The following is a 15,245-nucleotide window of genomic DNA, read 5'->3' on the forward strand; positions in this document are numbered from 1 at the left end:
GATGGATCAAAATGACAAGAACCAGACTTGGGAATGTGTTCCAAAACGTAAAGGTAAAAATGTAATTAGAACCAAATGGGTTTATAGAAGCAAGATCAATGATGATGGATAGGTTGTGAGGAATAAAGAAAGACATATTCAAAGGTTATGATCAGGTTGAAGGAATTGATATCGATGAATCATTTTCTCTAGTAGTTTAGCTGGAAGGTATCATAATTTTTCTAGCCTTTGCTTGTTTCAAAGGATTCAAGGTTTATCAAATGGAGTTGAAGTCAACATTCTTGAATGGGGAACTCAAAGAGGAAGTCTATTTTGAGAAAGCAGAGGGATTTAAATTGACAAAAGACAAATATTATGTATGTAGACTAAAGAAAAAAATATATGGATTAAAACAATCTCCCATGACATGGTACTCTAGATTGGATGGTTATCTTCAACAACATAGTTTCAAAAGAGGCACTGCCAATAGAAATATTTATGTCAAGATTAAAAAAGGTAACATGCTAGTCATTGTCTATATGGATGATATTATTTTGGTGTTGATGATGATACCATGAGTAGGAGCTTGTAACAAGTATGCAGAAATAATTTGAGATGTCCATGCTAGGGGAATTAACCTTCTTCCTAGGATTACAAGTTAATCAATTCAAAAAAGGAATTTTCATATGCTAGTCTAAATACCTTAAAAATATTATGAAAAAGTTTGGAATGGAAAATTGTGCCTCTGTGAGAAATCCCATGGTTATAGGTTGTAAACTCGACAAAAATGATGAGTATCCTGAAGTAAATGAAACTATGTACAGGTCAATGATAAAAATTCTTCTCTATTTAACAACTTCAAGACAAGACATCATGCAAGCTATGGGATTGGTAGGAAGGTTTTAATCATGTCCAAATGAATATCATGTGAATGTTGTTAAAAGAATATTCAAGTACTTGCAAGGCACCATGGATTACGACTTATGGTATCCCAAGGGAACATACCTTACTCTTAAGGCCTATACAGATGAAAATTGGGATGGAAGTGTGGATGAAAAAAATAGCACTAGTGGAGGAGCATTCTTTCTGGGAAAGTGCCTTGTTTGTTGGACCGACAAAAAAAAATCCTCAATCTCTTTGTATACTGTTGAAGCAGACTATATTGGATGAATCACTTGCTATAATCAGGTATTGTGGATGAAACAAAATCTACAATACCTTCAAGAAAGTGGTGATCATATTTTTCTATCATTTTTGACAATACTAGTGCATTTGACATCTCAAAAAACCCTGTCATGCTTTCGAAAACAAAGTATATTCCCATGAAGTATCACTTTCTATGAGAACAAGTGGCAGATCAGTTATCCAGATTGAAATATATTCCAACCAAAGAGTAGACCACTGATATATTTACTAAGCCAATTCCAAGAGAAATTTTTGAATATATTAGATAAATGAAGGGAGTAATCTATTCCTCACAGGAAGAACTATCTCACTAATATCATCCAAGGCTACAAAGGGTTGTCCTACAACCTTTGACTAGAGGAATATGTATATTATCAGAAGCATCTTCTCAAGGGGAGATTTCATTGATCAATTATACAATATATTTTAGGAACAATTATAGAACATTGGTAGGAATTTACAGGTGAAGAGATTATGCACAAAGGAATCATGGTATTAGGGAGGGACTCCATTTACAATAGGATCAAGTCCAAAGAAAGGTTCAGGAACAATCATGGAGCATTAGTAGGAAACCATGTCCCTTTTCGATTGATGTGAAAGGGGGAGAGAATGCAAACAATGATAAGAAGACATTGAAGCAACATACAAGTAGATATTGAAGGAGAGAAAGTAGGATCAATTAGGAAGAATATTCATAGCTAGCCACGGGAAGTCCTCTGTAGCATGTCAGGGGGGGTTTAGTCCATTACCATCAATGACTATCAATGTCTATTGGTGTTTCCATCAATGACAAAAGGGGATATTTTTGCACATAGTGTTGTCATTTATGACAACTAATGTCATTGATGCTAAAGGGGATTCTTAATGAAATAATAGTGTCATGCATGAATCAAAGGAAGTTGTATGATAGCCTAATATCTTGCATGCCCTCTGATGAGCCCCAAAAATGTACAATTATTTGGGCTCATTCAACCTCCTAATTTGGCTTAGTCCACCATTCTCATTTGTTTATTGCATGTTTTTGATTATTTTTATGTTAATAGAGTGAATTTGGTTAGTCATTATGCCAACAAGTCTAATGGGTGCTTTGTGTAGCCTTGTTGGTCAACTTGGAGACAAAATTGAAGGTCTTAATGAGCACTTGGCAGCCAAATTCGTGGGAGAACAATGCTAGAGGATTTGTAGGAAGGTGTCCCCCTCATTTATGGACCCTTACCTCGAATTCTCCACCATCAGCTCGGAGTTCAAAGGCCACCAAATCAATGAGCTCAAGGGCAGCCAAGCAAGTCAAGTTGGACTGTTGTTAACTACAAGTCTTGGGCAGCCAAGTCCCTAACTTTTAGGAGGACTGTTGGGTCCTCAAATTGTATAAATAAGAGGGCTTGGGGCCTCATTTCTGTTAGCTAGTGGTTGGTCATTTTTGTTAGCTAGTTGGTAGTCATTTTTGGTAGCTAGTAATTAGTCATTTCGTAGCAGCTAGTTAGTCAATTTGGTTTTCGCTCTTTGTAAGCCAGTTTTGGCATGACATTAGACTTTTGATTATGAATAAAAGCAAGCAGTTTTGGATCAGATTTTGAGTTTTTAAAGGAGCCTAAAGCTCTCGGGGTTGGGCCCAACCTGAGAGCTCAGGCCTCCTTCCTTTGTATCAATATTGTTCCTTTCGCATTTCGTTTCCATTTTCCTCTACATGCATTCGAGTATAGTTGCTGATTTGGATTTCCTGTAGAAGTCAAACAGATTGGTTTTATCAGTTAGAATTGCTGTAGTTGTTTGGAAGTAGGCTGAGGCATTACTTAGATCCATTCATGCACTTTTATATTTAGCATTACTTCTTCATTCCACTGCCATGCATGAGTTTCCTTCACAATTTATATTGCTGTTCATTGATTTTATGTCACAGGTAGCTCAGGTTGAAGCATTCTCGTTTTGGTGACACTCATAAACAATTTGTTTCATCTGCACTGCTCCATACCACTCCATTACCTTCCTCCTCTTGTCAACCACACCTAAAGCCACTCAGCCACTCTCTGTTCAGCTCATTCAACCTCCAGCTCTTCTATTACTCACATAGCCCCATCTACTTAACCTTTCATAGATACCATCCTTCCATTCACCAACCCACTCCGTGCACTCTTTCCCCATCTGACTTCTCTGTCTCTGAGCCATCACCAGTCCCATCTCCACCTCACCTATCCTCCCATACCGCTCCATCACTTCACCATCACTCAAAACCCTCACGGCCAAACATCCTGTAGAAATTCCTTAGTTTCCTGTAGAAACCCCTGCAGACTTCCTGTAGAAGCCCATAAACATGGTTCCTTGACGGCCAAACTTTGTGAGACTCTCTGGAAGGGTGTTAGGGACCCCTTAGATCCTCTATGAACCTTCCCAACCTGTCCCACGCTTTCCTTCCTTCTCCATCCCATCTGCACAACCAAACCCTAATTAGCACACAATCACAATCATTCCATACACTTAAAGGAAAAATACAAAAACATGTCTTTTATGATGCAAGTAGCTTAGATCCATGCATTTTCACTTATTAGAGGTAATGACAGCATTGGTAGAAGTTTTATTCACATTATTTGCATTGTAGAGGTTAGACTAGTCAAATTAGGGTTTCCTAGGTTTACATGCTTTGATTTGCTTTCAGTTCATTTTTGTCAAGTAAAGTAGCTTTCCTTTGAGAATAGCTTTCGTCCATCAATTAGAAAGCTTCTTCTGAGAGCCTATAGAAGTTGGCTTGAGCCCTAGCGGACTTGTGCCAGCTGACCAAGTGACAGCTGCGACAAGAGCTAGTACTTGTGCATACAGCACCGTCGCTTCCAAGTTTGTACGAACTACCGGGTTGATAAAATTAAGAGACAGGAAGCCCCAGGAGTTGTAGCATTATTGCAACAATACTGGAGCTCACCACCCTCATCAAGTGAATTCAAATAGTTTTTAATTTTATTGGTTTTTTTCAAAGTTATGATTTCATAATGAGTCTATGGATGGCATAGTTGGATAATCATCCCTGATACTTTTCCAAATCTATATAACACTCTAAAAAACTCCTCCCAGATGGGAAGTTATAGCCATTTAAAGATCAACATTGGGTAAAAGACTTGAACTTAAGGAAAAATGCACAAACCCACATTTCGTTAAAGGTTTCACATGTTATAGAGCGGATTAGGGTTCACTGGAATATTAACGATAAATAATACCCCAAATTGCATGATGTTTAATCTCATTAAGGGTCGAGCAACTATGCATAGATTTGACAGATCTGGTAGTCACATAATAAATGAAAGTAATATTGTATTTGATGATGCATGAAGTTTAAATCCCCTCTTCGAAAAAATAAAGACATGACACATGACATACACCTAGTGGGCATACACATGTAGAGTTGTTGTTGAATGGAAGCGATGATGTGGCAATGATGATGACATGGTAGTACTGTGGCGCATGATGGTTATCTACAAGATGAATGAAGATGATGTGGCTACAAAGGATGATGTGGAAATGACATGGGGTGACAGGTCATCTTGATGATGTTAGAAAAATGATGTGGTAGTGTGGATGAATACCAAATGGAAGGTACAACTGAAAATTTTTGATTGGTCAAATGCCCAAAAATCTATGACACATGGCACCTCTCATGAGCTACCATATGGCATGATGATGCCATTCTAAAGTCAACATGTTAATTACCATGATCCCTAAGGGTCAAGCCACATGTCTTAAAGGGCTAGGCCCAAAGGACTGTGGTACAAAAATTTAGGGGCAAGTTAATATTGTTAAGATCATATGGTTGACTTAGTATGAAAGTATCCAGAGACCATGGCTCAAGCATTGACCTTGAGGTTGGTCCAGATGCCTCGGATCCAAACACACACACACACATACACACACACACACACACACCCATACAATTGTTGAATGAACAATTCATTGGCTCTATGGAGATAATTGGTTGAGCTCTCATATGAGGTTTAGTGGTCGAGTCTTTATTTGATCTCGTTTTATTTCAATGTTGCTCATTTTCATGGTAGGATCAGGCTACTTGTTTGACATCTCCTTAAATTGACACACCATTTGAAGAAGTCTACATATTTATTGGAACGAATAAAATGAGAAAGGAGATTGAAATGATGCGTGGTTTGTACATGAGAGGTCGACAGTTCAAGCTTTGGTATATATGCCATTTTTTTTGTTTAATAAGGTTATTGGTGTGCTAGTTTGTACATTTTTTCAAACCTTTAAAGTTACATTTTGTAGAAACCGTAAAGGGTTATCTTGTACAATGTGCCCTGTTTCTGTTGTTTTATCGAACAATTAATTTTGATATAGTTTTATATGGGTTTTTAGAATGTTTTTTTAGACAAACTAAATTCTAGAAGATGGGAAATGATCAAAATTCACTATTGATTCATCTCAAGGTTATGAAGAGCCATGCATATGCATTTTTATATAATAAAACTATACTTCTAGTTTTTGAGGGTTATGAACATGTTTCATGCTTCTTGACCAGGTGGTGTATATATGACCAAAGAAGGATCAAGGAAAGTTGTCATGGCACTATATTGATGAAAATATTGTTGCGATGAGAAGGATATACCAACAATGTAACAACAACAACATGATCAATTTGAAAGACCTATATTGAAGAGCATATGGATCCAGTGTGAACTACTATGAAAAAAGGTCCACACCAGGTTAAAGAAGGAGGCGGGCACCTCAATCAGTTTGTAGTCTCTTGCAAGTGGGTTCTTGCACATCTTAGGGTTGGTGCCTCCTACAGGTTAGTTCCTATAAATTTATGTAAATGAATTGAAGAAGAAGAAGAAAATATTTTGTTTTTTTCTCTCACAAGGTTTCCACATAAAGGCGTGTGTTCTCTTGAGTTGATGTGATGATGGATTCTTGATGCATAGTTTTTTTCATTTTCATGACACAAATCATTTTTTGATGTATTGGTACATAATTAATAATTGATGAAATGTTTTGAAATGATAAGCATACCACTGCATTGATTCACCCCCCCTCTCAACGCGATCTTTTGTCTAACATAATTAAATATAGAGGTGTGCGGTGTGAGAGAATTGGAGTGTCACTTATGCATTATACGTAAATTTCTCTAAAAGGATTGAGCAAGAAGAAACATGTATGCGACACAACCAAAAGGTTAAATATAAATGTTTTTTCCACTATGGGGCATGAGAAAAGAATACTTGTGGAGACTATTGTTAGCCTCTTATCTTCAAAGAAGAATATAGTGCCCATAAGTCTTTTGTTGACTTGTTACGAACTGCATTAATTGTAACACCCCCTCCCACCCTCTAATTCCTTTTAAGATGAATGTGACATGTTAATTTATCCTAATCTGACATCCATGGTGTCATTATGGAAACCAGGTTCTAAAATTCATTCTCCAAATATTGTAGAATTAAATTTGGAATAAACCATCATACTTAGATTGTCGAGTGCTTTTCGACATAACCCAACTAGTCAACCAAACACGACTAGTCAACATGACAAAACCAGTTGAAATAATCCAACCAGTTGACTTAATACGACTAGATGAATTACTATTAAAAATATACTTAACATGACTAGTTGAATTAATAGATCCAATTGAATTAATATGACTAGTCAACTTACCAGATCCAGTCAACTTAATATGATTATTTGACTTACATCCAATAGTCAGCTTAACACATCTAGTCGAGACCCTAATCTAGGTTGATGGAAACTCAATGCTGATAGCCACTTGAAACATTTATATAGGCCAAAAAAAAGTAATATTAACACATATAATTGAACAATTCCCTCATAACTTTGGTCTAGGACAACAACAATGAATATGTACCCTTCTCTTCTGGGTGCCTTTCCCCTATGTTGACAACTTAATACACGTAAGTAATGAACAAGCCAAAATATTGTTGGTTTTTAACATGACATGAGTTATGTGTCCCAACAATCTAGGCTCACCCATAATGGGCCCCATGTAATGTGCATTAATTACGAGAATCCGACACCTTTCTAACTATGTACAAGGTAGGATTCATCGATTCAAATTGAGCCTTAAATGACTGTAAAATTTGAGTGTCCTTTGGTCGACTCAACATGAAGCTACACTGGATTTCCCCACCATTGAGTTGTGTCTTAGCCCATTTCCACTAAACATCTAGTAGTGTAACAATCAACCCTCTTGACCAAAATTCAACCTGGCTTCCTCATCAACTAGATCCATATTGACAAGATCCGACTAATATAGCATATGATGCACCATACTTAGTCCATACTCAGAAAAGACAATCATAGTCACAAACATGCTATAAGAGATGTAATTATCCATAACATACAATCCGATGAAAGTAACACATTGTAACAACTTAGTCAAGCACATCATGCAGGACCATACAAATAGATTTGTGTCATGAACGTATTAACTAACACAAAGGCTCCCAAGATCATTATAACCATGTTAATTAGACATATACACAAAGCATATCATCATAGACAATCAACAATAACATATTCCTCCATTAACAATAATAATAAATGTATATATCACATAACATCAATACTTATCTTTTTAGTTCAAAAAGTGTACAAGTAAGCAACTTACCTTATTATCTTCAAATGAAAGGAAATTGAGAGTGGGACTTCAATTTTCCACCCAATTATAGGTGAATTTCATTGCAACCTTTCTTGCACTTGTCCACCCTTGATCCAGATTCAGAGTCTAAGGAGGTAATTTATTAGGAGTTCTCAACTAGTCACACATGGAAAGGGTCTATTTCTAAGGTTATATCTCGACAACTCCTAAATATAACACCACAATGACACTCAACCAACAATTAAATAGCACAAAGGTTCAAGCAGGGCACAAAGAGTCTCAGTTCAATTATGGAGAAGGATATGCATGAATAAAGGAAGGCTTATTAATGGTGTTAACTACTGTAGGGATAAGAGTGCACTTATCTGGTAGCTTATTAATGGTGTTAACACTTGTTCTTTCAACACCAAGGCTACACTAGGTGTATATAAATCCACTAGTATTGGGGTGCCTCAACCTAACTAGTATTTTCTCAACCTAATTAGTTTCCTAGTGGTTTATCAGTCCCGAGAAACGCCACTACTTAGGTGATGACCAACAAATAAACCTCACAGATTTATCAACTTAAATATCACTAGAGCATCACAACTTCTTGAAATCTCTCAGCGTTTAAACACATGTACACTCATAGGCCTTGGTAAGTGTTATGCAACCAGATCACAAAAAAGAAAAAAATATAGATCAATGACTTAAAAATTAGCCTCTTTGAGGGGGAAAACTTTTTTACATTACATAAATGAACAATACTTGGATGATACAAATGACAAGACCTCCTTGCTATATATAGGAGTTTAAGGGGTCAAAATATAATCAAAGCCTACATAATAATAATAATGTAAGGACATAATAATAACAATAGTGGGCTTCTATGGGGCACAACAATAACAATATGGGGACTACATGGGCACAACAATAATAATAAGGGGGCTACAATAACAAGAAAAATAAGGGGACTACATTAGTATTATAGGGACTTGACATGCCCCTCTCCTTCAAAAAAGTGTTGTCCTCAACGCTTGAGTAGTTCAATATGCTTCTGTATAAAATTCTAATCCTCCCATGTGGAATATTTAGTAGGTAAGTTCTTCCACTTAATGAGATACTTTGAAATTGATTGATTTCGTAGTTGTCGGGTTCTTGTTTCTATGACTTCTTCAGGCTCCAATTATGATTTTTCCTTCTTCATAAAGTTCTGGAAATAATGTTTGAACTGGGAGCTTGTCATCGACAACCTTATTTAAGCATGAAACATGGAAAACTGGGTGTACTCGGGAAGATGAAGGCAACTCCAGTTTATATGCCATAATACCAATCTTTTGCAACACCTTATAAGGGCCATAATACTTGGGTTATGATTTATTATCCTTATTATCTTGTTTGAGGGACATTTGTTTGTATTGTTGTAGACGTAAAAATATCCAATCGCCTATGTCAAAACTTCTTTAACTATGATGCTGATCTTCTTGTTGTTTCATTTGATTCTGTGTCAGTGTGAGGTGAAATTTTAGGATTGGAGAACTTGTTGTTGATGATCAATGTGATCTTGCACTGCTTGAACCTTATAATTTTCTCTTAAGGATGATGTGAAGGATGATGGATGATATCCATACAGTTCCATAAATGGGGTCATTTTCTATAGAATGGAAGGAAGTGTTATACCACCATTCATCTAGATGTAACCACTTGACACATTTTGTTTGTTTATAAGATATAATGCAACAGATATATCTTTCCAAACATTTGTTCACTATCTCAATTTTCTTGTCAAATTGAGGATGATAAGATGAGCTATGAGCTAATTTAGTACCAAGACAAGAAAATAATTCCGTCCAAAAATTTCTAGTGAAAATGGGATTCCATCACTTACAATAATTTTTGGGTTTCCATGTAGCTTTTGAATTGTTTCCATAAATTTCGTAGCAATTTTAAGGGCTTTAAAAGGATGAGATAATGCATAAAAGTGTTCATACTTGGTAAGTATATCAACTACCACCATGATGACACTCTTTCCTTCGAACTTGGGTAAACCTATGATAAAATCCATTGAGACCTTTTCCTAACGCTAACTTGGAATGGCTAAAGGTTGTAACAGACACAGGGTCTTAATTGTCTCAACTTTATTGTGTTGGCAAACCAAACGTTCTGCCACAAAATTATGAATATCATATTTAAGACCAACCCAAAAAAAATCCTTCTTGACCTTGTGGTATGTTTTTAGAAATCTTAAGTGCCCTCTTAAAGGAGACATGTGCAATTCCATAAGAATATTTTGTTTGAGTTGGGAATTATTACATATATATAAGCAATCTTTGTACCATAATGAGCCATTTTTCCAGATAATTGTATCTGATGTACTAGGATCTTGTTGCAACTTTTTAACGAGTGTTTGGCCTCTTCATCATTCTTCCATTCCTTCCTTGCTTCAGTTATCTAGCTAGGTTGGATAATAGAAATGGAATAGAGCAATGCTTCCACATCCTTATCCCATCTTGAGAGTGCATTTGTAATAACATTTTGCTTCCCTTTTTTGTAGATGATTTCAAAGTCATAACCCAACATCTTAGTGACCCATTTTTTGTGCTCTTCTAAACATAATATTTGTTCCAAAAAGTATTTAAGACTATCTTGATATGTTTTTACCTTGAAGTGTCTTCCCATTAGGTAAGGGTGCCATTGCTTCAGGGCATGTAGTATTTCCAACATTTCCTTCTCTTAAATAGGTTTGTGTAAATATTTTCCCTTGATTAGATGACTTTGAAAAGAAATGGTCTTCCTTCTTGCATTAAAACAACACCAATTCCATTTCCTGATGCATCACATTCCACCATAAAGGTTTTTGTGAAGTCCAGGGTAGCTAAAACCAAAGCTTGGCACATTGCCTATTTAAGATGTTCAAAGGAATTAGTTTCTTTTGGAGTTAAAAAAAATGCATCTTTCATTAGTAATGTTATTAGAGGTGTTGTTATTTTCCCATAATTCTTAATAAACTTATGATAATACCCTGTCAACTCGAGAAATATTCAAAGATGCTTTAGGGTTGTGGAGATTATCCATTCCTTGATGGATTTAATTTTGTTAGGATCCACCTTAACACCCTCATGATTTACAATATGACCCAAATATTCCACCTCCTGTACCCCAAAGAAATATATGGAGGTTTTTTCATAGAATTGTTTATCCTCCAATAGTTTGAGCACCATGTCAACTGTTGAACATGATACTTCCAAGACTTGTTGTAGATTAGTAAATCATGAAAAAACTATAACAAAAATTTTCTAAGGAAGGGCTTGAAAATGGAATTCATCAAACCTTGAAATGTGGAAGGTACATTAGTAAGGCCAAAAGGCATGACCAAAAATTCATAATGACCTTCATGAGTTATGAATGTTGTTTTTGGAATGTCTTTAGTATTCATTTTAATTTGATGATATCCTGAACAAATATCTAGCTTGGTGGAGTAAATTTCTCCATGTAATTCAGACAACTATTCATCAATGCGATGAAAGTGAAATTTATCTTTAATAGTGAGCTTGTTGATCTCCATATATCTGGACACATATTCCATGATCCATCCTTCTTGTGTACCAATAAAACTGGAGCAGAGAAAGAACTTTGGTTAGGTTGAATTATACCTACCTCTAGCATTTTTGCAACCATACATTCAATTTCACTCTTTTGAGCATAGAGATATCTGTAAGGTCTCATGTTTGGAGGAACTCTTCCCAAAATCAAGTGAATGGCATGATCATGATCACAAATAAGTTGGAGTCCTTTCGAAGTCTCAAATACCTTGGAATGATTGTCCAAGATTCTTTGGAGATCTAGAGGAATAGATGATTTCGATGTTTGAACATCTAGTGAGCATAATTGTGTACTTATGCCTCATTGTTCTTTCTTCGAAATATTTTTCATTAAATTAGAGGTGATTATCTTCCCCATTTTCCCTGCGATTCCCCTTAATTCAATTTCCTTCCCTTCCCAGGAAAATTTCAAGAAAAGTTATTGAAAATTAAAAACTATCGTCCCCAAAGATTGTAACCATTGGACTCCTAATACAAAATCAACACCACCCATTGGAATGGAAAGCATTGGACTATTCAATACATATTCATCCATGATTACAATGATATTATAAAACTTCCCTAAGCAATTTATAGTCCATTTGCAACCATCTCTTGACACTCTGGCATTGGATATAGAAAGTAATTCAAATTCTTGGCTATCTTACAATGAATAAAATTATGGGTACTACCATAATCAATCAACACTGTTACCTTTTTTTTTCTTGATATATCCTTCTATCTTGAGAGTTTGAGGAGTGGTAATTCCTACCAATGCATTACAAGATATGGTCGGATTCATTTCTTCTTTCTCTAGGGTTGGTTCCTAATGTATATCCTCTTCTTTTGATGCTTCTAGTTCCTTTTCTCCATACTCTTCACAATCTATGTAAAACAATTTCTTCTCAGCTCACTTATGACACTTACTGTATTTGCTATCGCATTTGTAACAAAGCCCTTTTTCTCTTTTTTCCTGCGATTTTTTGTGGCGTCAATCTTGTAGGTTGTGGAAGGCTAGGAGCAACAACACTTCCATATTTATAGTTATGAGTGGTAGAATTCCTTGTTTGCATAATTTTTCTTTCAACTTTTCTAGGCACCATGAATGCCTTCTCCAATGAATCAGGTTCCCAAAGGTGAACCTCATGTTGGATGTTATCCTTTAAAGTCCCTATGAAGAAATCAATCCTATGCTCCTTTGGAATATCATTTACCTTGATATTCAATCTTTGGATGTCCTTAATGTGCTCCATTGAACCCTTTTGTTTGAGATTTATCAATTGGATAAAGAAGGTATTGCTATTTGTATCCTCATAATGTGATACCAATTATTTCACAAAAATGATCCAAGTGACAATTGATTTACGAGGAAAAATCCATCGATACCTCACAAACTAATTTTGTAGATCATGTAGATCAAATAATTTATCCATCTATCCATGTTACCGAATCCTTTCCATCAAACTTCCTCATATCTATCTTTGGAATGTGGTGGTTCTTAAACCCAACATTGGAGTCTCTAAAATCATAATTCATATTCCTTTTGTCCTCATCATGATTTTCATGGATTACCTTGTCACCATCGGGAAGCCTTTCTTGCAACAGCTTTGTCAACCCTTCCAACTTGAAATTTATCGCATCCATGTCTACTTTAAAAAATCCCATGCCATCCTTCAAGCTCTCCATGTTGCATTTTATTTTTAATTCTAAACCATCCATCTTAGCTTCCAGTTCATTTTTTTTTACTCTTTGTGAGAGCGAAATTTGTTGCACTTGGTTTTGTAATTTTGATACATCATGTTGCATTTCATCCTCTTCTTCATGCGTCATAGTAGAGATTTCTGGTTGCTTACTAGGTGTATCCATTTTTTTCGAGGAATTTTGGAATCAAACAATGATATCTATTCTTCATTATGTCCTTTGAATCACTTCAAACTGATTTTTCAAAAGAAAAGTTATGCAAAATTTTGAAAAAATACACACCTTTTTCTTAGTTTTAGGAGCTCGACGTTGAAACTGTTATATCTATGTAATTTCCACCTCCCAAGGTCTTAAATTCCATCCTTTGGTAGTCCTCTGAGTCTTATTTTCAATGCCATAATTCAGAACAATATCAGATTCTTCAAGGTAAAGTTATGCCAAATCTCCCATGATGGCCTGATTGTGGACTGGTTTAGTAGATCGAACTTGTACATAATTCCACGTGTCATTGTTTTAGCCTTCATCACTAAAATTGATACAAAAAAAACCAATGTCCATGAAATTTCTGTCACTTTTTATGAAACTTAAATCCGATGCTTGAAGAGAAAGTTATGATGATTTTCCCTAAGTCACCTGCATGAGACTGAATTTTGGAGCATGAAAAACCCTAACTTATTCATAATATAACTTAGAAAATATAGCAAACCATTGTCTGAAATTTTTACAAAAATTTCACCAAGATTTCGGCTCCACGTGGTAGAAATTTCAGCTTCTAAAGCTTCATAGAAAAATAATTTATAGAAAAAATTCCAAGATCGCTTGTTTGAAGCAGCGAAACCCTAGAATCCAAAGCTCTAATACCAAATGTTATGCAACCATATCACAAAACAAAAGGAAATACAAATCAATTACTTGAAAATTATCCTCTTTGAAGGGAAAACCTCCTTTACATTACATAAATGAATAATTATTGGACGAAACAAATGAAAATACATCCTTGGTATATATAGGAGTCTAAGGGGTCACAATATAATCAGAGCCTACATAACAATAATATTGTAAGGGAATAACAATAACAATAGTGGGATTCTATAGAGCACAACAATAACAATATGGATACTAAATGGGCACAAAAATAATAAGGATGGGGCTACACTAACAATAATAGTAAGGGGCCTACACTAGTATTATAGGGACCTAACAGTAAGCATCACTCATGCATAAACATAGCCTTAGTAAATGCACATGGGTTCATTCCATAAGAACTGATATCAGAAAAAGGGGTAGTCAAGTCTCCCAGTTAGACCAACACAACTACCAAAATTCATTCACATTATTCTCTTTTGTTATCCTCCTCTCTGATATATCCTCCCTCCCTTCTCCCAAATATGTAACGATACCTCTAAGTCTCCCCTCCCTAGGGCTTCTCCCCCACACCCCCCCACCCCCCCGCAAAATTCCTTTTGTGTGTTTACTCTATCAAAATAATCCATGAGGGAGGTCTACAGACTCATCCTTTGTTCAAGAGCCCATTTCCTCAATTAAATACCTACACAACATGGCCATCCCTTCCAACAATGATTTAGGTGATAACTTAAATGCAAGGTTTGGATTTATAAGAAATCTCCTCCTCCTCAGTCCTCATAATCTGTGTTCATTTCTCAACTAGAAAAAGTTTTACATTTTCCACATTATTTACATGAATACAATTCATAGTAATGTTTACGATAGGGATTATCAAAGAGGATGTCATAGTAATGCTTGAGACAATTGTTGTTTGCAGACCTGGTCTAGATAGAAGGACTGGATTACAACTAGATTTTGCAATTCTCAATGATCTTATCATATCATATTTCCAACATACTGGAGACAATCTTTTATTTTTATTTTGACATAATTCATTGGATACTAGTTAAGTTTTTGCAACAATATGAAAATCAAGATCACACAGACTCTGCTTTTGGGAATAAATCATATGGTCTGGGTTCTCCATCTCAATTTGCAATAATAAAAGTTGTAGAGTTAATAGATGGCTACCTTGCTGAGATACCACCTGATAAAAACCTCAATTTGTTAAAGTTCATAGCTATATAAGAACTTTTCCATATTATGCACGTGTTATGGATGGTGGTTTATATGGGGCCATTGATATCTACTTGAAATCACATCTAGGATTAATATATATAGATTGTGAGAAACTATGAAAACTAATT

At 35.6% G+C, this 15,245-nt stretch overlaps 1 pseudogene; it reads left to right on the forward strand.

The window, feature by feature from the left end:
• The window catches only part of LOC149139315 (BTB/POZ domain-containing protein At5g48800-like), a 212,551-nt pseudogene extending 206,085 nt beyond the window's left edge, over window positions 1–6,466 (forward strand).
• Window positions 6,467–15,245: the final 8,779 nt, after the last annotated feature.

This window comes from Pinus tabuliformis, chromosome X, assembly GCF_031772625.1.
Source record: "Pinus tabuliformis cultivar Carrire ecotype Pingquan chromosome X, CPIR1, whole genome shotgun sequence".
Taxonomy (NCBI): Eukaryota; Viridiplantae; Streptophyta; class Pinopsida; order Pinales; family Pinaceae; genus Pinus; species Pinus tabuliformis.